Below are 26,920 nucleotides of genomic sequence, written 5' to 3'. Positions count from 1 at the left end.
CCACGTCTTGTCTGGGGTGACCAGAACTTTTCAGAAGTGCCAGAAATTTCATCACACCAGGCTGAGGGATGGGCGGGGGGTGAGTCACAAGTGAGCGAGGCCACAGGAGGTAGGGGCTGACCATTCCCAGATGGAAGGTGTCAGCCGGGCAGCTTTCCTGGAATAAGTAGACATCTTGGGAAAGTGTAGAGAAACCCTAGAATGAGGGAAAAAATTTAGCAGCCTCCCCCATCTCCTCTCCCCGCACATCCCACTCCATGTGCTTTAGTCCCTCCAGCCACTCTGCCAAGGGGTCACCCAGTCACTGTTCACACCCCAGGGATGGGGAACTCACTGCCCCACTACAGAGTGCTCCTCTCCTGCCTCTGGAAGGGCAGGGAAAGCATGTGGACTCTGCACTCGGGCTGCTCTGGGCTGGGGCCCTAGCTAGGCCACCAAGCCTCAGTTTCTCTGTGTGTAAAATGGGGGTAAGACTACCTACTAACTCTAGGGTTGTTTAGAGGACCACACAAATTGATCAGTGCAGGCTGCCTATTAAAATGCTTGGCACTCAGTGTATGGTTAACAGATACGAGTTTATTTTTCATTCCAGTCCATGTGCCCTTTATTTAAGGCCAAGCACCCTTGGGGAGAGCCTGGGTGACATGAAGACTAACCCCTGAGGGCTAACCCGGCGTCCAGAGTGGGCCTGGGAAGTGCTGGCACCAGGCTTGGTAGGTGATGTCGCCTCACTGAAGCTCATGCTATTTAGCCAAGACTCTTAGGTGCAAGTAGTAACACCCCAGTTTAAATTGGCTGATGCTCCAAAGGGAATTCATTGGCCCGTGGAACCGAAAAATCCAGGAATGGGATGGCTTCAGGCCTAACAGGCTCAGGGCTTAGTGTGTATGAGAGCTCGCTCCTCCTTTAGTGAAGTTCCGGGCCAGGCGTGGCGGCTCCACCATGTTCAGGGGTGCCTTCCGTCCAAGCGTGACTTCCACCTGGTATACAAGGCAGGGCCCTGGCTCCGTGTCCACCCTCAGGCCCTCGCTTCAGCCAGCAGGAAGGGGAAAGGGAAGGGAGAGGCCACACCACCTCTGCCCCCATTCAATGGCCTCAAACTGCCACAGTCCTACCGCTGCCAGGGAGGCTGGGAAGGTAGTCTGGCCAGGCAGCCGTGGGCCGGTGTCACGTTTCTACAATTCTTAGGTGAAGAGTGGGGGTGGCTGATAGTGTCGGTCCCAGGTGGCCCGGCACCACGGTGGACGGAAAGGCAGGGAGGTGGGGCAGTTCCCAGTGCAGTCAACCTTTCATTGGTTTGATGAGTAGGATGCTGGGGGCTACGGATAGTGGGTGCCTGGGTGATGAGGCTGGAGAGGTGGGGGTCCAGGCCAGAGTGGGCCTGGACCGCGTCCTAGGGGCTGTGTGCCCGCATAACTGCGCTCCATCCGTGCCACCTGCCAGCAGCTGCCTGGCCACCCTGGGACCTGGGGTGTGTCCACTGGTGGTGTGGCCCACTCCTGGGTGCAGGAATCAAGGGAAGAGGCCAGCATGGGCCCTGGGACTCAGGGCTGTTAGAGCAGGGAGTTCCAGGGGCCCCAGGGGGGCACGTCCCCAGTCTACAGCCTCTTCGCCCCCTGGGGAGGGACGGCGTTAGAAGGCTTCAGGGAGGCTGTGTTTTCCAAACTTGGCAGCACCTTCCAGGCAGCTGGGGCTTAAAAAAATACTCATGCCCGGCGGCACCCTCCAGAGACTCACATTTCACTGTTGTGGGGTAGGGCGTGGATGCGGGCATTTCGCAGAAGCAGAACGTCCCCGGGAGAGCCTAGAGGATGGCCTTATCCTCAGGCTCAGGTCGGCTGTGCTGCCCGGGACTTTGCTGAGCAGAGGGGTGGTAGGCAGTGCCGCCCCAGGTGAGCGGGGGTGGGGTGGGGGGGTGGGGCTCTGTCTGAAAATCCCTGCTCATCAGCTCTGAATGTCCTTCCCATCTTGATGGAACATACCGGAGCCTGGGTGGGCCCAGACACGCGCTTTCCTAGCCTCCTTTGCAGCTGGGGACAGACGGCTGCCCCACATCAGATGCTGAATGTGGGGCAAGAGCTGTGACGAAGCTGGCCCAGCGCAGAGCCCACCCTTGGGGAAAGGGGGGTCCCCTGGGCCGTCGGAGGCCGCAGCGGAGGAAGAGCTGGCAGGAGCGCAGGCCCATGGCTCAGGGAGCCGGTGGCCGCACGCTGTCTCCCAGGTCCCAGGCATGCAGGAGGGTCTGGGCACCGCTGCTGGCTCTTGTCAGTCTAGGCTGTCTGCAGTCAGCACCAACAGCAGCACTGAATCGAGGGCTCACCCGGTGCCAGACCCACTCTGAGCATCTTCAAAACAGTCCTGTGGGGCAGGACTACGTTACAGACGAGGCCACGGGGCCAGAGGCCTGAGCCACCTGCGGCATGTCACACGGGGTGTGGCTTTAAACCAAGGTCCTTTGGCCTCAGGGCCTGTGCTTCTAAGCCCCGCGTGGCGGTTGTGTGGAGCATGGGGTTATTACTATTGTTACGGTTTCTCAGGTGTCAGGCGCTGCCCCGTGACCCACTGCGGGCTACCCGGCGAGGACGCAGACCCAGGAAGCCCGGCGGGCCTCCTCTGCCCCACCTGGGCTGACCCGGGGTGCAGGGGAGCCCCACGCCCACCAGCCCTGGCGCCTGGGTGCCCGGGAGGCTGCTGACATTGCCACCGACGTGAGAAACGCCACTGCCCACTCCGAGCACTCTTATCGCCCTGGAACTTCCTCCAGCTGCGTCTCATCCGGGCCCCAGCCCCCAGATTCCTGGTGGGTGATGTGCACTCTGTCTGTGATAACAGCCCTGGCAGGGCTCCGAGGGGACGGCTGCCTCGGTGCACCTCCAGCTCAGATAACGGAGGATGGGGAAGTAGCTCCACTTTATCTCCCGGAAAGCTGGCCAAGCCTTGGGGGCGGGCAGGAAGGGGAGGCCAAATCTCAGCTCAGGGCCTCTCCCCCCGACCCAGAGACCTGTAGCGGGAACGAAGCACATCGGGGCAGAGAGTCGGCCAGGCTCACGTGAGGCAAAGCCCGGCGCCTCTCAGGTCTGCCGACAGAAGGCAGGACTCAGTCTATCACTCCCTCAATTGTCAGATATTTACTGGGCACACCCTGGGGCCGAGCCCCGTCCAAAGGACTTTTCGATCTCAATTCATTTACTCTTGCCGACAACCCCAGGAGATATTCCCTGCTGTCATTCAGCTCATTTTACAGTTGAGCTTATCAGGGCCCAGGGAGGTCAGGGGACTTGCCCGAGGTCACACAGCTGCTGGGTGGTGGCGGTCTTACCAGGCCGTCTTACCTGTGGTCACTGACAAAGGAATGTTTAGAAGGCAGCTAGTGACAAGGACTCTGAGAAGCAGGGAGAATAAGGAGTGGCCGTGGGAGGGGCAGCTGCTGTCCCCGCGGGGGTCTGAGGCACTGCACCTGTATCTAATCACGGGGGAGCCAGCCATGGGGACGAGGGGGAAGGGCACTGCAGGACAGCAGAGAGGAGAGCCAGTGCAGAGGCCCCGAGGGAGAGCAAACTCCAGTGGGGAAAGGGGCCCGAGAGCAAGGGCTTGCCCAGGGCGGCCCAGAAAGCCAGCGGCCTGGCCCAGGCTCTCAGTGCAGGCTTTGGTGCCTCCTCTGCGGCCAGCCCCGTCCAGACCCCGGGCACCTCCTGGCTTCCCTTCCTCCCAGCTGTGTGACCCTGGGCAGGTGGCTTCCCTCCCCTCTGCCTTTGCTCCTGGCTGCCTCCTCCCAGTCCTGGGCTCTGGGGGTAGGAGGCGGGCACTCTCTGGGCACGTGGGTGCTGCCTGGGTGTGAGGTGGCAACCGCTGGGCCATGTGTCCCCTGGCAGGGATGGAAGGTGGGCCCAGAGGTATTGGTCTAGGCCTCAGGTCCTAGAGAATGTGGCACCTCAGGACCCAGAGAGACACAGAGACCCAGAACAGTGTCGGAGGGAAATGCACAGACCAAGAAGGCCAGAGTAAGGTGGAGAGACAGACCTCAGCGCTGAGATGGAGACAGAGGGAGACACAGAGAAGGAGGGGCAGGGTGGGTGAAGAGTCAGACGCCCTGAGAGAGACAGGAGACGTGGGCCTTCCGAACGAGTGAGACGCCGAGAGATACAGAGAGACGTTGATTCACGCAGCAGAGAGAGGAGAGGGAGTGGCTGAGAGAGGATAAGAGACCAAGTTGAGAGCGCTCGAAATGCCACTGAATTGCACGCTGTAAAGGGTGAGTTTAACCACATTAAGAAGAGACAGAAAGCAATAAAAACGAAGATGGCAGAGAGACAGATGGACGGTCAGACTTCCTGGACCCCGACTCGCTTTGGGCTCGACTAGTCTTCCGGACCCTAAGTTGGTGGAGGGAAGGGATGGGGTGTGGGGTCCCTGAGCCCAGGCTGCAGGCCTGCCCTGGGCCCAGTGCCCCTTTCATCTGGGCTGCTCTGGTGCTTGACATGTGCCCTGCTCTGGCAGTACCAGATTTCGCGTGTGTGGGTTTTGAGCCCTAGGCCAGGAGGAAGGCCCTGGGAGGCCCTGGGAAGGCAGCCTGTGCCCCATAGGGCCTCTTACCAGGCACAGGCTCCAAGGCTGCCAACCCTGGGAGGGGACACTGGTGGATGCCCCGTCCTGCCTCCGCGGTGGGGTCAGTCACAGTACTGGCAACTTGCTGGGCTTGCTGTCTGTGGGGCCCTGTGCTGAGGACGTAACACAGGGTTCTCCGTGGCACCCCACCCACGGCCCAGGGTTAACCTGCTCAAGAGATGAGGAGGCTGGGCTCAGAGAGGTCAAGGGCCTTGGCTGAGGTCACACAGTGGCTACAGGCAGCTCTGTGGGCGCAGGAAAAGGACCATGTGGGCCAGGGGCTGGGGCCCTGATGCCACCTGGCAAGGTGGCCTGTGGGAGCCCCGGGAGCAGGCAGCAAGGGGATGAGAGGTGACCCGGGCTGGGCCTGCCTCTCGTCACTGTTACTCGCAAGCCCCTGAGGCCCTCCCAGTGTGCCCAGGCCCATCTTCCCGGTGGGGACACTGAGGCCCAGGCGGGCTGAGGCGGCCGGGCCAAAGCCCCCAGCGGGCAGCAGGGCGGGCTCCAGGACTCGCGGTTAGACGGGCGGCGAGGGGGCGCGGCGCGGGGGCGCGGGGCGCGGGGCGCACGCGCGTGGCGGCCACGTCCGGCCCGGCCGCACGGCTGGGCGAGGAGCCGCGGCGCTGGCTCGGCCCCCTCCCCGGCCGCGGCCGAGACCCCGCCCCGGAGGCGGAGAGGGGCGGCGGGGGGTGGGGAGGCGGGCAGGGGGCCCGGCGCCGGCTCGGCCCGCCCCGCCGCCCGCCCCGCCCCGCCCCGCGCCGCCGCCGGGCTCCCGAGCTCTCGACGCGCCGACGACGGCCGGGCAGGAGGACTGACGGACGGCTCGGCGGCCGGGCGAGCGCAGCGCAGCGCGGTGAGTGCACGCGGAACCCCGCCCGCGCCGCGCGGTCCGCGCCCCGGGGCCGCTCGCGGGGACGGCGCCCCGGCGCCCCGGCGCCCGGGGGGCGCGGAGGGCCCCCACCCGCCGGGGCTCCCCCCCCCCGTCCCGCCGCCTCCCCCACGCCCACCCCAAGTCCGCGGGAGGGAGGCCTGGGCCGGGAGCTGCGCGCTCACCCCCTCCCCCCCCGCCCCCCCCCCCCGCCGCCGCCGAAGTTCCGCACGCTCCGCGGGGCGCACCTCCGTGCCCGCTCAGAGCCCCCTTCCTCTCACGCATGCCCGGCCCCTCACACTCAGCTCTCACTCGTCCCTTTTGCGCAAGCATGCTTCCCACACACGTGCCTTGCACACGGGCGTCTCCCGGACACGCATGCCGCTATCAGACGGCTGTGCCTGTGAAACCCTGTGTGGGTCTAACACGCTCGCACACGTGTGTGTCACACACATCCCTCTCACATGTGTCACACACGTGCCTCTCACATATGGGGGGGTCACACACAACCCCCAGTCACCGTGAATCTTGCACACAGTCACCTTAACCCTGCACTCTGGCACTCCCCCGGGTGGGGACCGTCCCATGCTGTCCGGAGTCGGGTGGGGCCCAGAGTCCGGCTGGGGAGCCTCTGGGCTGAGGCTCCCTTACAGGGGGCCTGGGTGCCTGGGGGGAGCGCAGGGAAGGGGCTCTTCAGTCAGGGGTGGGCCTGACTCCCCACCGCTCATCTCCCCGCTTTGCCCTGCATTCTCTCCCCTGCCCACTCTCCCTCCTGCTGTCGCAAGGTCTTGTCCCAGCTCAGTTTGTGACTGCCACTTGGGCTGCTCCAAAGCTGGTCTGAGCCAGCAGGTGTCGCCTGAGAGGCCAGAAAAAGAAAAAAATTGGGTGCTGGTCATCTCCCAGGGTCCCTCAAATAAGGGTGCCAGTCCAGGGCCCACAGAGAGCAAGCCTGGATGCCTGGGCCTCCCATGTGTTTGTGGCCGAATGACTGGGGCTCTGAGCCTCCCCTTTCCCACATGCAAATGTGGGTGAAGGTCCACACCAGGAGGAAGGAGGGATTGGGAACCACTGCCCCTTGACTTCCCAGCCTCCCGTCCTGCATCCAGGGCTGTAACGGGGAGTAAGGCTGGGGACCACTGAAGTCAAAGGCTCTTACTCTGGAGGTGCAAACTTGCCAGCCCCTATTGAGGCTGGCCCTGCATGTTTTGTTTCGCTCTTATCATACTATTATTATTTTTAAAATTTTAATTAGCTGCCAGCATTTACAAATCGGCAGATTTCACATAGAAGTCCAGATTTCCGTCTTCTGAGAAATCACAGGTTCTGGAGGCTCCAGACCACACCCCCGCGTGGTGCCATCGGCTAGTGCTGCTCGCCTGCTGCCCCGGGTGGGGCAGGAGGCTGCTCGGCCACAGTTCCCGCCAAAACCGCCTCACGCTCTGGGCTCCTGCCGGGCCCGTATAGACCTCTGTGTTGGCTGCGCCTGCTGGGTAAACTGGGCCGTTTTTACTGCATTGCCCGCACCACACCTAGGCTGGTCCCCCTCACCCGTGGCTGGGGAACCCTTGGCTGAGCCTTGTACTGCTCAGGTGTACCTTAGAGGTGTCAGTGAGGAGGGGTGTGCCAGGGGCCTGGACCACGGGGCGTCGTGTTGGTGGCAGGCGCCGTCTGCTGGACTTCGGGGGTCAGGAGCCTGGGGGCCCTATGGGAGGAAGGCAGTGATCTCAGAGCCAGGCCCCATCCTTTCTTTCCTCCCCAGATCCTGTCCACAGTCCTACAGGGTCACAGTTTTACGCCTATTGGAAAGATGGGGAAACTGAGGCTTAGAAAGAGTGTCCCAGCAAGCAAAGGGCGGAGCTGGGATTTCAATGCAGGGTTTTCTGACCCTAAAGCCAAGCTCTTTGCCCACCTCTCAACCAGTCCATGAGAGGAGGGACTGGGTCTCGTTAATCCTGGGCAAATTTCCCAAACGAGGTTCACACCTGACATGCAGTAGGTGCTCAATCCATGCTTGGGGACCAGCTCCTGAGTAAGTGAAGGGGCCTTCTCGGCGGGGGTCAAGGCGGAGCTCAGTTCAGGGCCTCGGGGAGGATCTCACGTGACCGAGGGCTGCTGCCATTCCTCTGGCGCCTGGCACACTTTCCGGCTCTGGTCCGGCCGTGGCTGGGAGCCCTCGGGCTCCCGGGTGAAGGCCCGGTGCCCCTCGAGTCTGCAGGGCCTCAGGAGGGTCGCGCTGTGTCCTGTCGGCATCACAATTCCGTGTGCCTTGCGTTAGGGGGCCACAAGTGGGAGCGTTGTTCCCTTAACCCCCGGCCGGCGTTGGCGGAGGAGACGCTCTCCCAGGAGGGACTCAGGCAGCGGGGACAGGCGGCCCCACCTCCCAGGAGGCTCAGGCTCCTGGCGGCCTCTCGGTGGGTGGCATGGGGTGGGGAGTTGCTTCATCACTTCAAGTCCTAGTGCCTGTGACCCTGCTCTCTCTCTCTGCCTCATGTATGCGGCTGAATTCGTGTAAGCTGGATGTCCCTGTGCCGTGTGGCCTTCTGGACGCTTGTTGATTGACTGAATGAGGACCAACCCTATCGGTGGTGCAGGGGACTTGGAGATGGTGGGCAGCCCCTGGCCTCTTCGTTATACCTCCTGTAGGCTTTCGTTCCTGCTGGGGAGGACGGTGCTGGGCCTGGCTGTTTGGATGGTGCAGAGGGCCTGTCCCTCCCTTCTGTGAGCCTCAGTCTTCCCTTCTGGAAAGTGGGTGCTGTCTGATGGCTTTCCAGGGCTTGTGGACCTGAAGTGGGGCGTCAGGAATGGAATCTTGGGGTCTGCTACCAGGAGGTGATTGGGTGTATCCCCCTTTCTGGCTTCTTGAACCCCAAGGGGCTCCCCAGTTGAAGACCTTGCCCTGGGATGCAGTTCCAGCCTGGACGGAATTCTGGGCTCCATGCTTTACCCGTCCCAAGACCTTCATTAGCACCTGCAGGGCTAATTCTGTAGCAGGAGCCTGGCTGTCCTGGGCAGAGTGTGGGAGTCACATCCTGAACCAGGCACGATCTGGGCAGAGATCCCATGGTGGGCACCCCAGACACAGCCTTTGCCCCCACGCAGCAAATATTCTAGTTGGAGGGTGAGGTGGGGTGAGTCAGGCAACAGAGAAATGAATTAAGTTGATTTCAGATACATGTAGATTTATAAAGGCACTTCGGCCAACAGGGCAACCAAACCTGGGTGGGAGGGCAGGGCTGTTGGAGGAGGGGATTTCTGAGCCGAGAGGGGAGTGTGCAGGGAGGGTGCAGGCAGTGGGCACAGCTGGTGCAAAGGGCCTGAGGTGGGGCCAGGCTTGGGGTGTGTGACAGTCGGAAAGGGAGGAGGCTGGAGCAGGTGGCGGCAGGGCAGGGGAGAAGGAGAGGGACTGGGGCAGGGAGTTTGAAAGCTACTGGAAAGTTTCAGTCCAGGGAGCAGTGAGATCTGAGTTTTGTTTTAAGACACTTTCTGTAGCTCTTTTGTGCCTCCGCAGAGAGGCTGTTGACAGAAGGGTTGAGACCCTGTGTCGGGTCCTGTGCTGGAAGGCAGGTCTCACGCTGCAGATGCTACAGGTAGGTAAGGGGGACAGGCCTGTTGACAGACACATGAGATCCAGGGTGATGTGTGCTAGTCAAATAGATGTTGGTGCAGCCTCACAGTAGAATATTATGCAGCCTCGAAAAACAAGGAGGTGCTAATCTTCAAGATCTCTTGAGAGAGGAAAACAAGGTGCTGAATGATGCTGCCTTTTGTGTCAAAGAAGGGGTGTAAATCCATGTTTGCTTGTCTGCTCACAGGCAAACCCTGGGAGGCAGCGCTGTGGTGAGTTGCAGTGGTACCTGTGGTACCTGTGGTTCCCTGGAGGGGGTGTGCATGTGGGGATAAGGGTGCATGGTGAGTGACACTTCGCTGTGTGCTTTCTTGTATTTTCTGGATTTTGACCATGCCCCTGTATTGCCTGTTCAGACATCAAATTCAATTCAGAAGCAGTTGAGCGGTTGGTGGGTGACTGTTCATTTGTGAGTTTCTAGTTCAGTGTTCAAGGATGGTTTCTAGGTTCCCTGCTTTACTGGCCCTGTTGTACGACAGACTGACTTCTTCCTGCCGTGGCACACAAAGGTTTCCACTGCGATTAAAATCAGATGCTAACAAAGTCACTCTTTGTGAAGTTTGGCGGTTGGACAAAAGGCAAAAATGCCCCCTTCCTCTCTTCCCCGTCCCTGTGGGTGTTTCCTCCTGCTGCTCTGCCTGCTGGCTTTTTGTGGGGCACGCACCGCAGCACTCAGCCTTCCACTCCCAGCCTGTTGCCGCTGTCCCCCCCACTGGCCGGACTGGAGCTGAGGGGACAGCGGGGCCCAGGGAAGTCCCCGCTTTGGTGCCCTGCAAGGCTCAGATCCCAGCTCTGCCGCTTCCAGGCTCTGCTCCCTTCGGGCCAGTGACTCCCTCTGAGCCTCAGTTTCCTCATCTGTCGAGTGGGCATCATCACCCCTTTCCTAGCATTGTTGGAAGGAGGACAGGAGATCACTGGCTCCTTCGCCTAGCACCTCCTGTGTACTGGTCACTGTTGCGGGGATAAGGCAGTTCCAAGACGACCTTCTCCGCCCCCGCAGAGCTGGCTCCCTGGAAGGGGTGCAGACGGATGCTTAGCCAGCGTGCTGAGCTGGCTGGGGCTGGGATGGGGTTGGGAGCACTGCTTTAGGTGGGATGTCGGAGGAGGCCAGGGGCGTGGACGCCCAGGCAGGAGGTACAGCAGGGGCAGATGCCCTGGGGCCACTGGAGGACAGGACGCTCCTGAGCAGGGCGGGCGGCCCGGCTGCAGGCACAGTGGGCTTTCAGTTTTGTGTGTGATGAGGATGTGATGAGGGTTCAGTCTGGGGCGGGGTGGGGTCTGACTGGGATTTTAAGCCACCGTCCCCATCTGCTGGGAGGGGAGCTGGCTGGAGCGTGGCAGCAGCCTGGGGCTCAGGGCCGGGCCTCGTGGGGCGGGGGTGGTGTGGAGTGACGGCCTTCCCCCGGGACGGTCGGGAGCCCTGGCCAGGCGTCGTGTGGGAGCAGCTAGGAGAGGCTGGCCGGACTTGGGTTCCTTTCTTGTCAGGGCCGCGTGCCCAGGGCCTCGGGTGCTCTCCTCGTACACAGCGCTCGCAGCAGCTTCCGGCGTGGGCCGGTCCCTGGTCCCTCTCGTGGCCGTCCCGAGGGCCGCGGGGACCATGGAGGCAGGTCTGAAGTGCTTCTGTCAGGGCTGTCCTGGAAGAGAGCACAGAGGTGCTGGGAGCCTGGGCGTGGTAGGGAGGGCTTCCTGGAGGGAGTGATACCGACACCGACGTGAAGGTGAGAGGCAGACAGGAGAAAACCTGGCTTCTCTCAGACAGGTGGGTTGGAGGGGGCTGGCCTCCTGCACGGGACCCTGACACATAGGACCTCGAGTCCTGGTCTGAGGGTGGATGATGGGCAGCCTTGGGGCCCTTCTGAGCAAGGGAGGGGCAGGGCCAGTGCGTCGGAGGGGCCCTCTGGCAGCCCAGGTGTGGGGTGGGCCTGGAGGGCCAAGCTGGCAGGCGGGCGGCCTGAAAGGGTGACAGGGCAGGGATACAGCTCCGAGGGGCAGGCCTGGCTGTGGCCACACTGCCAGTGAGGCGGAGGGGCTGGGCGGGAGCCAGGTCTCTCCACCTCCGGGTCTGGCCCCGGAGTACTGGGTACCATGGCATGCACGCACCGCTAATTCCCCTCCTTCGGGCTGGTCCCTTCCCGGGGCCCCTCTGGGGTCAAGCCATGCGTCATTTTGCACCATTGTCCTCTGGTTGTTGGAATTTGGAAACGTTGCAAAAATGCCTCTGTCTTCTCATATATGGAGATTATTGCAAAGAAAGTGCGGGCCCAGGGAAAGGTTATTTCCTTCCTCGAGGGTGGGGAACCTGGCTTTTCGGTGGGGGTGGGAGTGGTGCTGCTGTGTTGTGGGTGGCCGGAGCGACCCCACCCGGGTCAGTGTCGGTGAGGAAGTGGACCCGCCTGCCCGTCTGCCCGGGGCTGGGGGTTGGGGGGCGTTTAGAGCCCCGGTCTGGCCAAGAGGGTGGGAGCCAGATCACTCATGTGCCCAGAAGGCCTTTGCCTTCAAGCAGACCTTGCTGGCCTCGGCCATCTCCTCTCCTAGGGCCTTGGTTTCCCCATCTGTGGACTGGGGACAGCCCTCCTGACTGTGCTGTGGTTTGGTGCCTTGGAAGGGCCTGAAGCATGGGAGGAGGGTTCTGAGGTGCTGGGTGATGGTGGGGAGAGGACCAGGGCAGGCCAGGGAAGCTGGGAGGGCGCCCATGCACCTGCCGGGGCCTGAGTCACATGACCCTGGATAGTGAGGGCCTCAGCTTCTCCATCTGTAAAATGGGCCTGGTGGTGGCATCCGCCCTGGGTGGTCGGTATGAGGGCTGAGGGTGTGTGGAAGGCCCTGAGCATGGCTTTTGGCCAGTGTGCCATGCTTGGCGGACACGAGTGAGCTGGGTTCTACCAAGTGTCACGACCCCCTCTCCTCTGATCACTGAGATGCCATCGTCTGGGTTGGGGCTGGCCCCGGCCCTGGGCCCACCTTTCCTGATAAACTGCCCCGAGTTCCTCCTGCCTCAGCCTGGGTCTCTCCTCCAGCCGTGTCTGTGGTCACCGAGTGAGCTTTTGGTGCTCCGGACAATTCTGTCCTTCTTAGAGTCCCCTCACGGTGATAACGTTGGCCCTGACATGTGCACAGCCGCACGGTGCCCTCCCTGGCCCCCGACACACGCAGGCACGTGTGAACACACACACACACGTTTGTCCTCAAGACCACCACACTTTGCTCAGGTTTTCACGTCAGCTTTCTGAGCCCTCGGGGCTGAGAGATGAGCCCTTCCAGGGGGCTGGTGCCAGCCCGGCGGCTGGGTTCCTCATCAGACCCCCTGCGTCTCCTCGGAGCAGACCGATTCGTACGCGGTCTGGCTGTGGGCACCGTGTGCGGGTCTGGTGCCCTGTCTTGGGGACAGAGCCAGCGCACGTTTGCTTCCTGTCCTGATGAAGTGGCCGTTAGCATCCTGCTGTGCCGTCTTCTGCTGGGTTCCCCGGCCTCCTGTGCCTTTACTTCATAGGTAACAGATTTTTAATACGTACACTTACTCTGAAAGGAGACTATTTATCACAAGTGTAGATGGAAGTCAGGACCACGTGCCCTGAGTCAGCAGGCCCCCCGACGCTTAAGAGGACGGCCCCAGAGCAGGACTGAAGCCCCGCCCGGCCCTTCCCTCTGTGGGTCTCGGGGAGATGACTGCAGCGCCCCAGTGCTCCGCGCAGGGAGAGATGGGTGCTTCCCGCCACCGGGCCTCTGGCGCTTCCTCTTTGTCCCTGAGATCTGGCCTCACCCTGAAAGGTCATCTCCAGCCCCACTGGCCATCGCTCACTTGGAACCTCCTGGGGACCCCTTCCCACTCTTTGGGCCCCCGTTGACATGTTTTCTGCTGGGCAGAGTCTTCTTCGAGACCAGGTCCCTGGTTTTCTGGTGGTAGCTGGTCCCTGTTCTCATGTGGGGGCTGGGGCGTCTCCTGCACCCCCAGTGGTGTGCGCAGCCCTGCTGCCTGGGCAGGGCCCTGCGGCCTGGAGGCAGCCCGGCCTGGGGCGGCCTGGGGCTGGGATCCGTGCTGCGGAGGCACAGGCTGGGACTCAGGCCAGGACTGAGGGCGGGGCGATGGAGCCTGGTGAGGGACGGTGGGGGTCTAGGCCCGGCCAGAATGGGAAACTAAGCTGTAAAGCGCCTTGTAAACTGTAAAGTGCTGCCGCCAGGTGACCAGAGTCGTTAGTGTTACTTCTGTTGGGTCTCACCCCTGACGCCGCAGTCATGGCTGGTGAGGCCCTCATTAGCTACATCCTCTTACCACCCTCCTCCAGGCATGTTTTCTCAAATCGAGTGCCCGACATTATGCTCTCATGCATGAGAGAGACTCGTTTAAGGGACGGCTGGGGATGGAAAGGATGTGGTGACATCAGCCGCCTGACCCCAAGGCAGGACATGCCTGCCCTGCAGAATGGCTGGGGCTTCCCGTGCATGGCTAGGGGAAGTGACCTTCCTCCACCTGAGACCTCGGGGTCCCGCGGGGATGATGGGGCCCACCTCGACCTAGGCTCACCCTTCACGCTGCTTCCCCTTGCTCCCACGTCAGGAGGGGCCTGCCCATCACTGTGGAGAGAGGCTCCCTCATGGGGTCTTGTCGGTGTCGGAGGGGGTCCCTGCATTGTCAGTGAAGGGCTGGGGGCCCTGACGCCACTGAGACTGCCTCCCTGGGCCGATCAGTCGGCTGTGGCCCAGGGTGGGGTCTCCTAGTCCTGACAATGACATGGCTCCAGCCTTAGTCCCTGTGGATGGCACTGAGTGAAGCCAGCTGCTGCCCAAGGAGGTGTCCCCTGAGGGACACAGTCTAGTGACCCCGAGACCCAGATCTCCTAGGTGTCAAGTCAGCAGCAGATACAGCGCAGTTGCCACTCTTGCTCCCTCATCATGACTGTCAGGATTGTTTTGGTTGCAGCAAAAATGTTGTGGAACTGAAATGTGCAGGGGCTGGCTTCAGGCTCGGCTGTATCCAGGGCCTCTGACGATACCATGAGGGCTGTGTCTCCCTTCTCCATGGTTTTCTCAGGCAGGATCTGCCATGTGCACTCGGGTGGCCCATGGCTCCAGGCTACCTCCCTTCAGCCCAGGGGCGTCAGCGTGGGCCTGTGAGACTGGGTGGTGTGACCATCCCTGACCAGTCACTCTGACCAGGAGAAGAGGCCTCTAATTGGCCCTCTTGGGTTCCCCGTAGCCCAAGAGTGGGAAAATTGGGGTTCTCTTCCCAGGTGGATGGGGCAGAGAGCCCCACACTATGGCCAGTGCGCTCCTCACAGATGGACTGTGTGTTTCTTCCCCAGTCCCCCTCTCGCACGGTGGACCCACCCCAAGGAAACGTGAGGATGTTCTAGGGGGAGTAAGGCAGCTCTTCGCCGTCCGGGGGCATTCTGCTGCAGATGGGGAAGTAGAGACTGGGTGCGGGGCTGTGGGGCCCTGACCTCCCATCCAGTCACTCCTACCCCAGGTGGTCAGGATGTGGGCACGTCTGTTACTCTCTGAGGGTTTGCTCTCGGCCTCTTATTTTAACATCCTTCTCTTCTGTGAACTCTGAAGACTTAGGAACTCCACGTACAGAGTGCAGGGAGGTCAAAAAAGGCAGCCATAAACTCTGGGGAAAGGTTTCCTGGAAGAGGGGATACTGAGCTGGGTCTTTAGGGATGAATAGGAGTTTACTAAGGGGCAGAAGGGTGTGCATGGCAGAGGGAACAAGGGAATGGGCTGTGACTTGAGTAGCTGTGAAGGACTTAGAGGAGCTGGGGTAGGTCGTTTTTTGTCTGTAGGCTGTGTATTGAATGCCCGTTTGCCTGGTGCTGGGGTCACCACACCTCCTCTCTGAGTCCTCTCAGTGTAGCTGCGAGGCCACTGTGGTTGGGTCCATGAGCAGACGGGAGCCTGACCTCCAGTCCAGCCACCCTGCCCCCCGTCCTGTGTCTGCCCTGAGCTGGGGCCGTGCAGGCTGATCAATCAGCCCACCCACCAGGTGCGGGGCCGGCTGCACTGAGGTCGGGTGGGACACGTGGTGCCGTGGGAGCTGTGAACGAGGTGGAGCCGGGGTGCGGCAGGAGCAGGAAGCAAGTCCTTAGGGTTCCAGGAGGCAGCATGGTCTGGGTAGAGGGGACGGTCAGGGGCTTCGGGGAGCAAGGACTCCCTGCCCCGTGCTGGTACCCACCAGGGAAGGGCGGCCCAGCACGTATATGTGTGCACACACAGGCTCACGCGTGCTTAGGCAGGCCTCACGCGCACAGCCCGCACACTTAGATTCCACAAGCACGGGGATGCACTCACACCCCCGCCCCTGCTCCTCATGCTCACACGTCCTCGCGGGCACTCGCATCTCTCATGGAGGGACCCTCCGTCTCTCAGCTTCCCTTGAAAACACGTCCTGTATCAAACAGGGAAGAGAAAGCAGGAGACTATGTGCTTGAGCCCAGAGGTAGGGTGAGAAGGGGGCCCCGGCCTGGCTCCGGGGGCTCCCCTCACCTCCCCGGAGCCGTCTCTCAGTGTGGGTGGACCCCACCCTGGACCCAAGTGCAGGGGTGGAGCAGGGGTGAGAAGGGGCGGAGCCACGGTTTAGGAGGCTCTGGACAAGGGGTGGACCCCAAATGGGGTTTACCTCCCATCTTTGTGTTCCTCTCAGGGGAGGAATTAAAGCCCCCAAAGGGCAGTGTACCCTGCGGAGGGGCCTGCTGGGGGAGCCCTCCCCTGGGGGCCTGGTCCATGACCCCCTTTGCCAGGAGAAGCCTCCTTTACGCAGAGCTCGTAATCACAAAGTGCTGAAGTTTATTGACAACGTTTTCCTAGGATCTCCCGAGACGATCACATAGGGTTTTTTCTTCTAATGAACGGCATTGATTTTTCAGTATTGCACTAGCCTTGCATTCCTGAGGGAGCCTGTTTGGGCACAAAATATTGTTACCCCTGTAATGGGCTGCTGGGTTCAATTGTCTGATGTTTTGTTCAGGGCCTGGCAGCTGGACTCCTAGGTGGAACTGCCTGTCTGGCCCTCTTTTCGCTGTTGCTGCGCCTGCTTTTGGTGTCAGGACTTCCCTAGTCTCATGAAACGGGAGAGGGTGCAGCTTTCTTCTTCTAGGCCCTGGGACAGTTTTTTAATAGGGTGGGACTGTTGTCAGCTCTGGCTGTACCGTGTCTTGGGCTGGTCTCTGTGGGCACTTTTTAATTTCGTCCGCAGCACCCTGGTTGAACACACAGGGAAAGGGAGGCGCCGAGAGCCAGAGCCCTGCGCCAGGGTCGGACGGCAAGAGGCAGCTCGGCCCGGCTGCGGACGCAGGCCCGTCTGACTCCGGGGTCGCGCTTTTATGCTGTTTATCTCTGTTTACAGGAGAGCTGTTGGCCTTGTTCTGGGTTTTCAGGACGGGTGGGGAGAGCAGTGGCCGAGCGTCAGGAGGACGTTCCCCCTCGCTCATCACCCCTGCCTCCACTTGTCCACTGACCCTTACCTGCCCAGTCGTCCAGCCACCCTTCAGCTGTCTGTCCTCAAGCAGGTGCTCCCACCATCAACCCGTCTTCCCATCTGCACCTCCTCCATCTCCGCACTCATCTTTCTACCCACTCACCTGCCCGACCATCAGACATTTATCCACACACTGGTTACTCGTCCATCCGCTGTCCACCGTCTGCTGTCACTCACTCACTTATCCATGATCTGACCACCATCTGTCACCCATCTATCTCTTTCCAACTGTCCATCCACAAACCAGTTCACGTACCCATCTGCTAGTCCACCTTCTCATCCATCCGTATTCCATCAGGTACCCGCCCACCCATCTGTCCACTCATCCATGCGTCCATCTGTGCATCTGCTCATCCACCACCCAGCCATCCATCCACTCATCGACCCATCATCCACCCGTCCATCCTTTCATCCATCCATCCATCGCATCGAGTCACCCATCCGTCCACCCACCCACCCCTGGGGCTTGGCCTTAATGGAGGGGGCATGATTTGGGTGTGGAAAGATTCAGGAGGGAGGGCACCCTGGTTTGGGATAAGGATTCGAGTCAAGATGAGGACCTGGGAACCAGAGTCTTCCAGTTTAGCAGGAATTGGGTGTGTGGAGGGCAGCAGGGGGAGATGGGTTAGAAAAGACAGGTGGGAGCTAGATGATGGAGGACTTTGAGTGCCACCCTTAGAGTCTTCACTTTGTCCTGGGGCCAGGGGCCTTCAACCCAGAGTCCATGAATGAGTTCCACAGGGCCTGTAAGACCCGAAAAGTGATAGAGAACAGCTTTTGATATAATCCCATGTATCTGTTGAGACTCTTGGTTGCAATTGACAGAACACCAGGTCCAAGTTAGTTTAAGCAAAATGGCTTCAGCTTTTCAGGGAGCTTCAGGCATGGCTAGATCCAGGTGCTTAGCAACTATCATTGTGACTCTCTTTCTCTTTTTTTCTGTCTCTTGGCGTTTCCTTTTTTGTTTTTTGAGTTGTCTCCAGCCTCAGACAGTTTCCACTTGACAACAGGATGGCTTCAGGGACTCTCGGAGTTAAACCATCTTATGCCTACTACAGCAGGAAAGAGGGAGGCCTTTGCCCGATGAATCACCTGAATTGGCATCCATCACTGAGTTAGGCATTGTTGCAAGAGGAGTGAGAAGCACTGACTGGGTTGACAGTGGAGTGGTGTGGACCCCAGAATGAAATTCAAGGGGCTGTTCATGGAAGGAGAGTGAATATATGACGAGTGACCAGAAGCCACCTCAGGTCCAGGTCCTCGGCGGCAGGACCGCGGGCAGCCCGGACACCTGTCTGTCTGTAGCCGGTGGAGGGCTCAGGGACACCCGGTGGGAAGAGCGGTGAGCTCAGCCTTGGCCGTGGGGGCGCCGTTTCTCATCGCTCCGCCGGACGCGTGTTTCCTCTCTCCAGAGCTGTGCCTTGTGGGGAAGGAAAATCTCAGTTCCCTCCTGGTGCCAAAAGCAACATTTTCTTTTCTCAGAGGTTGATTGTAAGTCACAGACATTCATCTTTGTAATTTTTCACCTGCTTATGTCTCTAATGAGATTAGGGGTTATGTAGGCAGGGCCAGTGCTCACCTGTAGCTTAAGGAGCTTTTTATTCATTTGACTTTTTTTTTTTTTCTTAATTAGCAAAGAGAGGGTAGGGAGGGGGAAAAAATCCTGGCTGTTGTGCTGGAAGGAGGATTTTCCCAGTGTTTTCATGAGCTCACCCACTGGAGGTCCCCGGGGGCCATGAGCCTGTGAGGACGCGGGGCCCCCAGCACCCTCCACGGATCCCACCCTGTGTCCCCTCCTCTTCGGGGGGTCTCAGGCCACCCCTGTGCCCACAGCCTTGCCTGCTCTCCTGTCTTGGGCCTTTACAAACAATGGCATCAATAATGAGATTTTTGCCCACAAGGAAATGAAGGAAAATGGGACTTTAAAGGTGGAATCCAAGCTTGATTGCTTTTCTTTTGGTAATTTGTGGCTGTTTCTCGTATTCCACCCCTCCTTTCCGTTGCTCCTGCCAGCGCGCTCTCTGGCCTTGTTTCCTTTCTCTGGACCACTCTCATCCGCCCTTTTCTTTTAAAAGTCTCTTATTGTGAGAAAACATGCATAGAAAAAGTAGGTGAAAGTCAGAACACAATTGACTAACGGCTCATGTAACCACACCTCTGAACCCAAAGGACACCCCCCCTCCAACTCCCTTGGTCCTTCCCTCCTCTCCCGCCGGACACACCAGGCACCAGCCACCAGACCCTCAGGGTGCCCACTGGGCGTGGCTTCCTAGCTCTGCCTCCAGCATCTGCATTTCCTCCGAGATGCTGTTAAGGTTTTACACGGCTTTGGGCTTCCTGGGACTGGAAACTCCTTCTGCCTCCCTGACCCAGTTGGGCCAGTGTTCACCAAGTGTACTGACCCTTTGCCACGTTCCTGGGGGTCCGGTCTCCTCTTCTTAACTTCCCTCCTTCCTTGACTCTCATGTCCCCCTGCCCCACACCCCTTTTCTCCTCTTGCTGCTCTTCGCACCTCCTCCCACTTCCTTCCGTGTTCCCTGCATGCCAGCCACAGTGAGTCAAGCTGGTTCCTGCCTCAGGGCTGTTGCACATGCTGTTAGCGCTGCCTGGTGACATTACCCAGCTCTTTGCATAGCCACCACATTTGTGCCAGGCAAGTCCGAGCCGAGTGTCACCTCCTAAGTGAGGCCTGCTCTGACCACTCTTGGCAGGGGGGACACCAGGCCCTGTCCTTCACAACCCCCTTGGCCACTGGCGGGGCCCTCACCTTCGTACTCGTTTGTTATTTGTCTGTTCCCTTTGTTAGGGTGTTGCCACATGAGGGTAGGACCTCTGCATCTTGCTCACGGCCTCGTCCTGGTGCCTGACGTGGGGGCCGGCAGGCGCAGGTATGCAGTGAGAATCTGCAAACTGAAGGGCTCCAGCTGGGCCCCCCTGGCCGGGCCGACCCGGCTGCAGAGCCCTGCACCGCCTTTTACTGATGCTGTGCCCATGGGCAGATCTTTTATCCTGTCTGGGCCTGAGTTCTTATCTGTAGAGCATAAATAACGTTAAATAAAATAAACATCCCCTCGGCCCCCAGCCCAGTGATGGGTGTTGTGTCGGCTCTGAGGAAATGATAGTGAATATCATTTAGCTGATCAACAGCTAAAATCCCTCTGACTTTTTGTGCCAAGAACAAGTTTATTTTTCCCAGTGAATTAGATGACTTCCTCTTATCACAGGAGGAGCACCAGGTCATCCTCTAATTTCCCTTTTGGCCTTGGCTGCCAGGAAGCTTACTACTAAGGGGAGGTCTCGGGGGCAGCCCTTGTTTCCTGGTGGGTCTTCTTTGATTATTCACTTTTGGCTCCATAATGCACATGTTTTGGTATTTTTCACTGCGGTAAAATACGTATGAAACTGACCGTCTTAGCCATTTTTGAGTGTGTAGGTCAGTGGCATTAAGTACATTCACATTATTGTGCAGCCGTCACCACCCTCCATCTCCAGAACCTTTTCTTCGTCCCAAATTGAAACCCTGTCCTCATTAGCCACTAACCCTGCTTTTCTCCGCCAGCCCCTCGTACCCACCCACGACCCTGCTTTCTGTCTCTGTGAATCTGACTCCTCTAGGGACCTCAGGTAGGTGGGATCGCACAGTACTTGTCCTTTTGTGTCTGGCTTATTTCACTGGGCACAGTGTCCTCAAGGTTCATTCATGGGTTGTCACACGTATCGGAACTTCCTTTAAAAAATTTTTTTTTCCTGAGGTAATTAGGTAATTAGGTCCTGGGGATTGAACCCAGGACCTCGGGCCTGCTAAACACACACTCTGCCTACCCCCAAGCCAGACCCTCCCCCCAGAACTTCCTTGTTAAGGCTGAATGATGCTCCATCGTGTGTGTAGACCACGCTTTGCTTACCCGCTCACCTGTTGATGGACGCCTGGGTTACTCCTGCCTTTTGGCTGCTGCGAATCGTGCCGCTGTGAACATAGGGGTGCAAACACGACAGTTGGTACATTGCTTCCTTGCCTTGCTGGGCCTGGGGTCCTCCCAGCTGGAATTGGAAGTTAACGGTGGGTTTGGGGGCAGTTTCTCGGACCAGACTGTCTGACCTGCTCTTGCATGGCTGTGTGTCTGTGTGTGAGTGTCCGTGTGTGAGTGCGTGCCAGAGCCCATGGTCACTGCTGGTGCCCTCTGCTTCCTCCCCTGGTGCCCTGTCCCTCAGCTGCTGCTGGCTCTCCCCGCACCCTTCCCCGGATGCTTGCCCTTGGCCGACAGCTGTTGCCTCCCCTCATCGGCCCAGGAGGTGAAGCTCCCTGCTTTATCCCAGCGCCATCCTCGGCCCATGACGCACTGGTGTCCCTGACTGGGACGAGCCCTGGGCTGCCAGTCTCGCTGCAGGGCTCCCGGTGGGTTCAGGCTGCTGTCAGATGCCAGCTGAGACCACATCTTTGCCGTCCCGTTTCCTGCTCCCTTCTCTCAAGAGTTCTCCCAGGAAACCACGTGCACAGCACCCCAGCTCAGGGCCTGCTTCCCGGAGGTCCCAGCTGAAGACAGCGTGCAACTCTGCATTCCCTCCCGTGGTTGTGTGTCTTGTGTGGCCGTGGGGATGCATGGATTCTGATACAATTGTTCTGCCGGGCCACCTGGGTGGGAGCGGGCTCCTTGGAGGGGACGAAATTCCCAGTGTCTGCCGCTTAGAGGAGAGACAGCTCCTAACTCAGAGCACTGGGCTGTTCAGGCGGTGGCCCTGGCCCGCGGTCAGGGGAGCAGGGACTCCTGCCTCCCCCAGGCCTCTCCCCTTCGCGTGTGGACTGGGGAGGCCCCGGAGGGCTCAGGAGGATAGAGAGGAGCGGGGGAGCCCAGTGATGGTGATGGAGAGTGTGCCTGGCCCCTCCGAGGACTACTGAGTTCAGCCCCGCCGTGGACCCACCTTCTGATTTTCCTAGAAGGGATGGGAATCGAGCTTTGGTGTAAAATGTTCTGATTTTAATGTTAAATTCGTGATAAATTAATAACATTGCCATGTTATAATATCAGCAGCTAGTTTCAAGAACACCATAGAATGTGGGTCCCCAGACATGGTCCATGGATAGATGGCTCGGTGGCTGGTTTGTGACCACCCTCTGGCTGGACTTGGGGACAGTGGGCAGCCATCTGGGCAGGCTTCTGGGAGAAGCTGGGGGCCGCGCTGTCCCAGGAGGTGCTGGCCAGCGGCCCAGGTGGCCCTGATGACTTGTGTGCTTGTAGCTGGCCTGCCTGCAAGGGTCTGGAGTATTCACTTCCCCTCTGCCGTCTGCAGCTGTGTGGACCCTCAGCGCTGTGCTGTGGTTGCCTCTTGGTTAGATGGGAGGTCCCTGCAAACACTTCCAAAGTTTCGTAGCCACACCACAGCAGCCTGAGACGTTCTTCTGACCTGAGGCTGCCCGGTGGAGATGTGGATGCCAGTTAACTTGGGACTTAAGATAAACGGTGGGGAAGTGTTGCCCCGATATTGCACAGGACATTCTTTCTACTAAACAGTGATGCACTGCTGTGTGAAATTCCTCTATAACTGCTGCCTTGTGTCTTTATTTGCTCGCTCTGGCAAGCCTGTTCTTGTCAGAATCAGGAGGCTCAGAGAACTGGAAAAAAAAAAAGGAGGAATTTCCTTACCTCATGGTTCAGTGTCACGTGAGGCCAGACTTCACTTTTGGTGGCGGTGGCGCTGGTGATGAAGCAATGCCCTGGGGCCGTGCGGGGGGCCCCGGGTGGCCTTGCCAGCTCAGGGAGTTTGCGTCTGGGGCCGTCTGTGGACGGATGCTGTGGCTCACTTTTCAGGGGTGGGTCACCTTACTTAGGGATGCGGTCTGTGTTTGGGAGTGAGTGGCAGTGAGAGGGGCAGAGAGAGGAGGTCACAGCCAGGGCGCGTGAGGGCAGCTGAGGCATGGTCACTCTGATACGCTGGCCCCCGACCCCCTGCCCACCCCCAGGTGTCCTGTGGTGGTGGTGGTGGGGGAGCGTGGGACAGCAGGACCATGGTCGTGTCTCCCACAGCGCCCTCAGCCACGTGCCTCCACAGACAGCCTGGGAAGAGACCCTCCCTGAGTGTGCCCCTGCCCGGTCTAGTCCTGCCCTGCCCGCATTCCTGTTGTGAGAACGGCCCCCATCCCCAGCATTAGTCTGATCATCAAAGCTCCCCCACCTCCTCCTGCCTGAGGCCCCCCCACCCCGAGCTGGATGCGCTTCCAGGCACTGGTGTTGGTGGCTCCGTCTTCCTTCCCTTCTGAAGGTTGGGAAGAGTGAAGCCAGAGGGGGTGCTCAGACACCCATCGCCGGAGTTCTCCTCTGGGAACAGCTGGCCGCATGGCCTTTGACTGAGCTGAAGTGTGTTACACACATCGTAGGCTTGGTGGTACTTAGAGGGTCAGCCATGCAGAAACGCCGGCGTCTGCAGCCGTCACAGCCCACAGGGTGACGGCCGTTCCTTCACGTCGCCTGGCCCTTGGTCCATCCCCCAGCCCCACCCCGAGCCTGGCGTGGCCTCCGCCGTCTGTTGGCGCCGGGTCCTGGAGGGATCCCTCCCACGGAGGTTGTCACGTCTCAGGTCTGCGTGAACCCAGCGTGGCATCTGCTGTGTGCTGAGCATGTGGGGCCTTTTGTCCTGTGGGAGGTTGCCCCTCTGGACTGTCTGCTGGGGGCTGGCTGGGTCCAGTGCTCTGGACCGAGGCGCTGGGTGACCTGGGCAGTGGTGGGTTTGCCCAGGAGTTCAGACGGGCGTGGCCGGCCCTTTCCTCAGCTCCGAGAGGCATTGGCTGGGGACGTCGGGTATTCTCCTGGCCTCCGGGCATCTGGGATGGCCTCACCCGCACGCCCAGCGCTGTGACCGGGAGGAGTGGACAGCTGGGCTTATGGGGCCCCCCCGTCAGGGTAGTCCCACCTCTCCCCGGTGGCTTGGTGCCCTGAGACCAAGGTGGAAGCTGCCAGGTGTCCTACAGAGGTCAGCGTCCCTCTGGGCCCCCTGTGAGAGCAGTCACAGTTCTGAGTCTCCCAGGCCCACCCTCCACCCGCCGCAGCAAAGTGGGGGTGAGCGTGTGGGTTGGCCGGGTGTGTGCGTGCCCCCACCTGAACGCTGCCTGCGGCCGAGGCGGGTTCCTGCTTGCAGAGGGCCCGGACCGCACGCGGGCTCTGTTTTCAGCCAGACCTCGGGAGCCGAGAGTTGAGTCAGTTGTCCTCCTCAGCTGGTAACACGCTGCTGTCTTGTTCTCGGCAAGGGCCTGCTCTGATGTTATTGGTCGTCTTCCTCCCCTTGTCTTGGCTCCCTGGCTGTGGGTGCTGCCCAGTTCTGTGCTGGGGTAGCTGTTTGTTTGCAAACAGTATTTGACCTTGGGGGAGCGGGGGTGGGCGCGCGGACTTGTTCTGTTTCTTGTCCACTCAGTGCTGTGTTTGTGGTGTCCATCCTCACTGCTCTCTGCACCCCGAGTCATTGGCTTTGAGTTCTGTGGGGTCCTTGAGGGGATGTGTCTGTCAGGGTCCCAGCAGGACTCCCGCAGGGTTTACTGGAGGAGGGGCTGGTTAGTGGGAAGACCTAGAGTAGAGCTGCAGGTGGGGCGGAGTGAACCTGTGGGGTGGGGCAGCTCGCAGGGTCCCGCAGGGTCACCCGGTGGGAGCTGTGGCCCTGGGGGGGCAGCCCCACCGGACCCTCTGATCTCCCGTCGTAGGTGGTTGCCACTGGAGGACGTGGAAGCCGGGCTGTGGCTGGTGGAGGTCCACCTGCCTGTGCAGGGCTGGGTGGAGGAGGGCGGGGCGGGCGGGAGCCAGCGCGGTCACTGCGCCTGCTGTGTCCCCTGCGCCTCCAGAAGAACACCCGGGGGCCACGCGTTGCACATTTCTGTGGGAGGTGCCCTGGGCGTCAGAGCTCGGCACTCACCACTCTCGCATGTGTGGCCCCAGTCACGTGTGTGCCGCTCTCCCGAGCGTCCGTCCCGGGTCACTCAGTCCAGCTGGCGTTGTAACCATCAGAGTCTCGTTGTTACTGACGTGGGCCTGTGGGATCTTGCTCTGCAATCTCCCTGGTCCCCGACGCCCCTCCCTCCCAGTGTGTGCCCTGGCCCCAGCCACAGGTGCTGGGCAGCCCGGCTGCCAGGTCTTTGTCACCACAGTCTGGCTGCCCCGCCTCACCCCTGCGGGGAGGTCAGGCCCCCTTTCTCAGCCCCTCCCCTCGTGATTCCTCTTTTCAGATAGGAGGGGGGCCCATCTGGGCAGAAGCCAGACGTGCAGGGGGCCACTTCCTGCGGGGTCCATAGGAACACGCAGTAGGAGCCCCCGGGAGGGAAGCAGTTCGGACCCGAGAAGCAGTGATGTAGCTGTCGTGTCCTGCCTCTCACTCGTATGAGGGTTCCCAGCCCTGGCTTGCTTATCCCCGGGGACGGGGAGCTCCTCGTCCCTGCAGCTACCGGGCCTGTCTCTCACCTGAGACGGCTTTCCCACGTGGAGCTGAGAGCTGTCGCCCCGCCCCGCAGACACACCTGCAGGGCCTTCATCTAGCCAGAGCAGCTGTGGAGGAGGGGCCCCCTGGGGGGCCTGGCCCCCTCCCCACTGGACGCATCCCAGCCAGCCTCGGCCCCCTCCCAGGTGGGCACACCATCTTCAGACAGCACTGGGCTCTGAGCCGCACGCAGAGGCCTCAGACTTCCTTCTCCCAGCTGGAGACCACAGTGAGCATGGGGTTCCCAGTTCAGAGGGGGGCCTGGGGGACCCCAAGTTCAAGCACTGCCAGCCACGTGAGTGAGCAGAGAGGCCACGGTGTAGGCCTCATGGGGAACGGGGGCCACACCCTTGTGACATCTTAGGATGGCCGGGGCTCATGAGTTTTCTAAGAGGAGTCAGAAACCTGAATTTTCCTGTGAACATTTACAATTTGTAAGCGCAGGTAACTAATTTAGATCTAAAAACCCGCTGTGACAAACAAAATATGTCTGTGGGCTAGGTAGTGCCCACAGGCCCCCAGCTATGACTGAAGGTGTGGTGGAGTCTCTCCACTGGGTACAGATGCAGAGCCGAGGCTCAGAGAGGGCAAGGGCCTTGCTCAGGGTTGCACAGCAAATGAGAACACCAAGCCGGGGACCTGACATCCTTTCTCTTTCCTCTGGGCCTGGGGCGGGGGCAGTGGGTGGATCTACGGTCTGGGTTCACCCGGGTGTGGGCAGAACTGGGCCGCAGTGGGGGCCGGGAGTGGGCTGCGGTGGGAGAAGCCTGCCCCCTGGGGCGGGGGCGCTGCCCTGGGATGCCCGGTCCCTGTGAGGGTGTGATGGGGGAGGCGGGCGGGGTGGGGGGAGAGTTCTGCCTGAAATGACACCATGGAGAATGGACTCGAGGGAGGCCCTGGGACCCCCATCTCTGTGTAGGGGGCATCTGTTTTGTCCTGAGGATCAGGGGCCCCCTGTTCTACAGAGCCCTCCATCCTCTTGAGATGGCCGCTCAGCCCGGGGGGACATGCGCGCCGGCCCTCGGAGTCCAGAGACTCCCCGGCCTCTGGGCTGCTGTCCCCAGTGGCATCTGTACCACCTTCACTTGGGTGGCCCCTGGGCATCTCAAATTCGGCATGGCCCGAACTGGGCTGCGCCTTTCCCCTGCGGGTCTGTGGCCCCTCCCACAGCTTCCCTGCCTCGGGAAGCCCAGCCCTACCCTGCCAGGTGCTCAGGCCAGAACCTCCACGCATCCTGGACTCCTCTCCGCAGACCCCATCCAGCCCATCAGCAAATCATGCTGTTTCTACCTTCAGAGCAACTCCCCTCCCACCATCCTCTCCCACAGCATCCAGCTCCCCATTCTCAACACAGCAGCAGACAAGCCGCTTTACGTAGAGCGTTCCATCAGGTTGTTCCAGGCTCTCAGGAGAGCTGGAAGCCCAGCTCACGTGGCTGTTACAGCCTCATCGCTGCTCTTTCAGCTCCACTGTGGTGGCCCCTGCTGTGCCCCACCTCCCTCCCGCTGCACCTGCCACAGGCCCTTTGCACAGGCTGTTCCTGCCCCCTGACATGCTCCACTCCCCGATACTCACATGGTGTGGCCGTTGATTGGCTCAGGTCTCAGCTCAAATGCTGCTTCCCTGGAGAAGCCTTGCTCAAGCACCTTGTATAAAGCAGGCTCTCCCACAGCCCGGGCCACTGCCTGTTCCACTTCCTTGCTTTCATTCATTGGGGTCTCATTATGCTCTTGGCCGCCTGGCATTCAGTGATCTGCTGAGTGGCTGTGGGTCCCGTACCTGCATCCCCACACGAGAGCACCAGGCTGGCGGGGTGGCCATGGGGCGGCCTTGCTGGCTGTCCAGCCCAGTCCCGGAGGCGCTGGCAGGAGGGCCTGTTCAGTCGGTCCCGGGTGAC

General features: G+C 60.4%; 1 protein-coding gene across 3 annotated transcripts in view; it reads left to right on the top strand.

Annotated features, from left to right (window-relative positions):
- FBLN2 (fibulin 2) overlaps positions 1–26,920 on the top strand; it is an 81,454-nt gene that overhangs the window by 8,698 nt on the left and 45,836 nt on the right. For 2 of the 3 annotated variants that reach the window (XM_072941943.1, XM_072941940.1), the window contains exon 1: positions 5,351–5,458. The exons of the other annotated variant lie outside the window; for it this stretch is intronic. The gene's annotated coding sequence lies outside the window, so the exon portion shown is untranslated. Of the gene's footprint in view, positions 1–5,350; positions 5,459–26,920 lie in introns of those variants that run through there. 3 annotated transcript variants of the gene reach the window in all.

Source organism: Vicugna pacos, chromosome 17, assembly GCF_048564905.1.
Source record: "Vicugna pacos chromosome 17, VicPac4, whole genome shotgun sequence".
Classification (NCBI taxonomy): domain Eukaryota; kingdom Metazoa; phylum Chordata; class Mammalia; order Artiodactyla; family Camelidae; genus Vicugna; species Vicugna pacos.
This window is presented reverse-complemented; position numbering and strand designations above follow the sequence as displayed.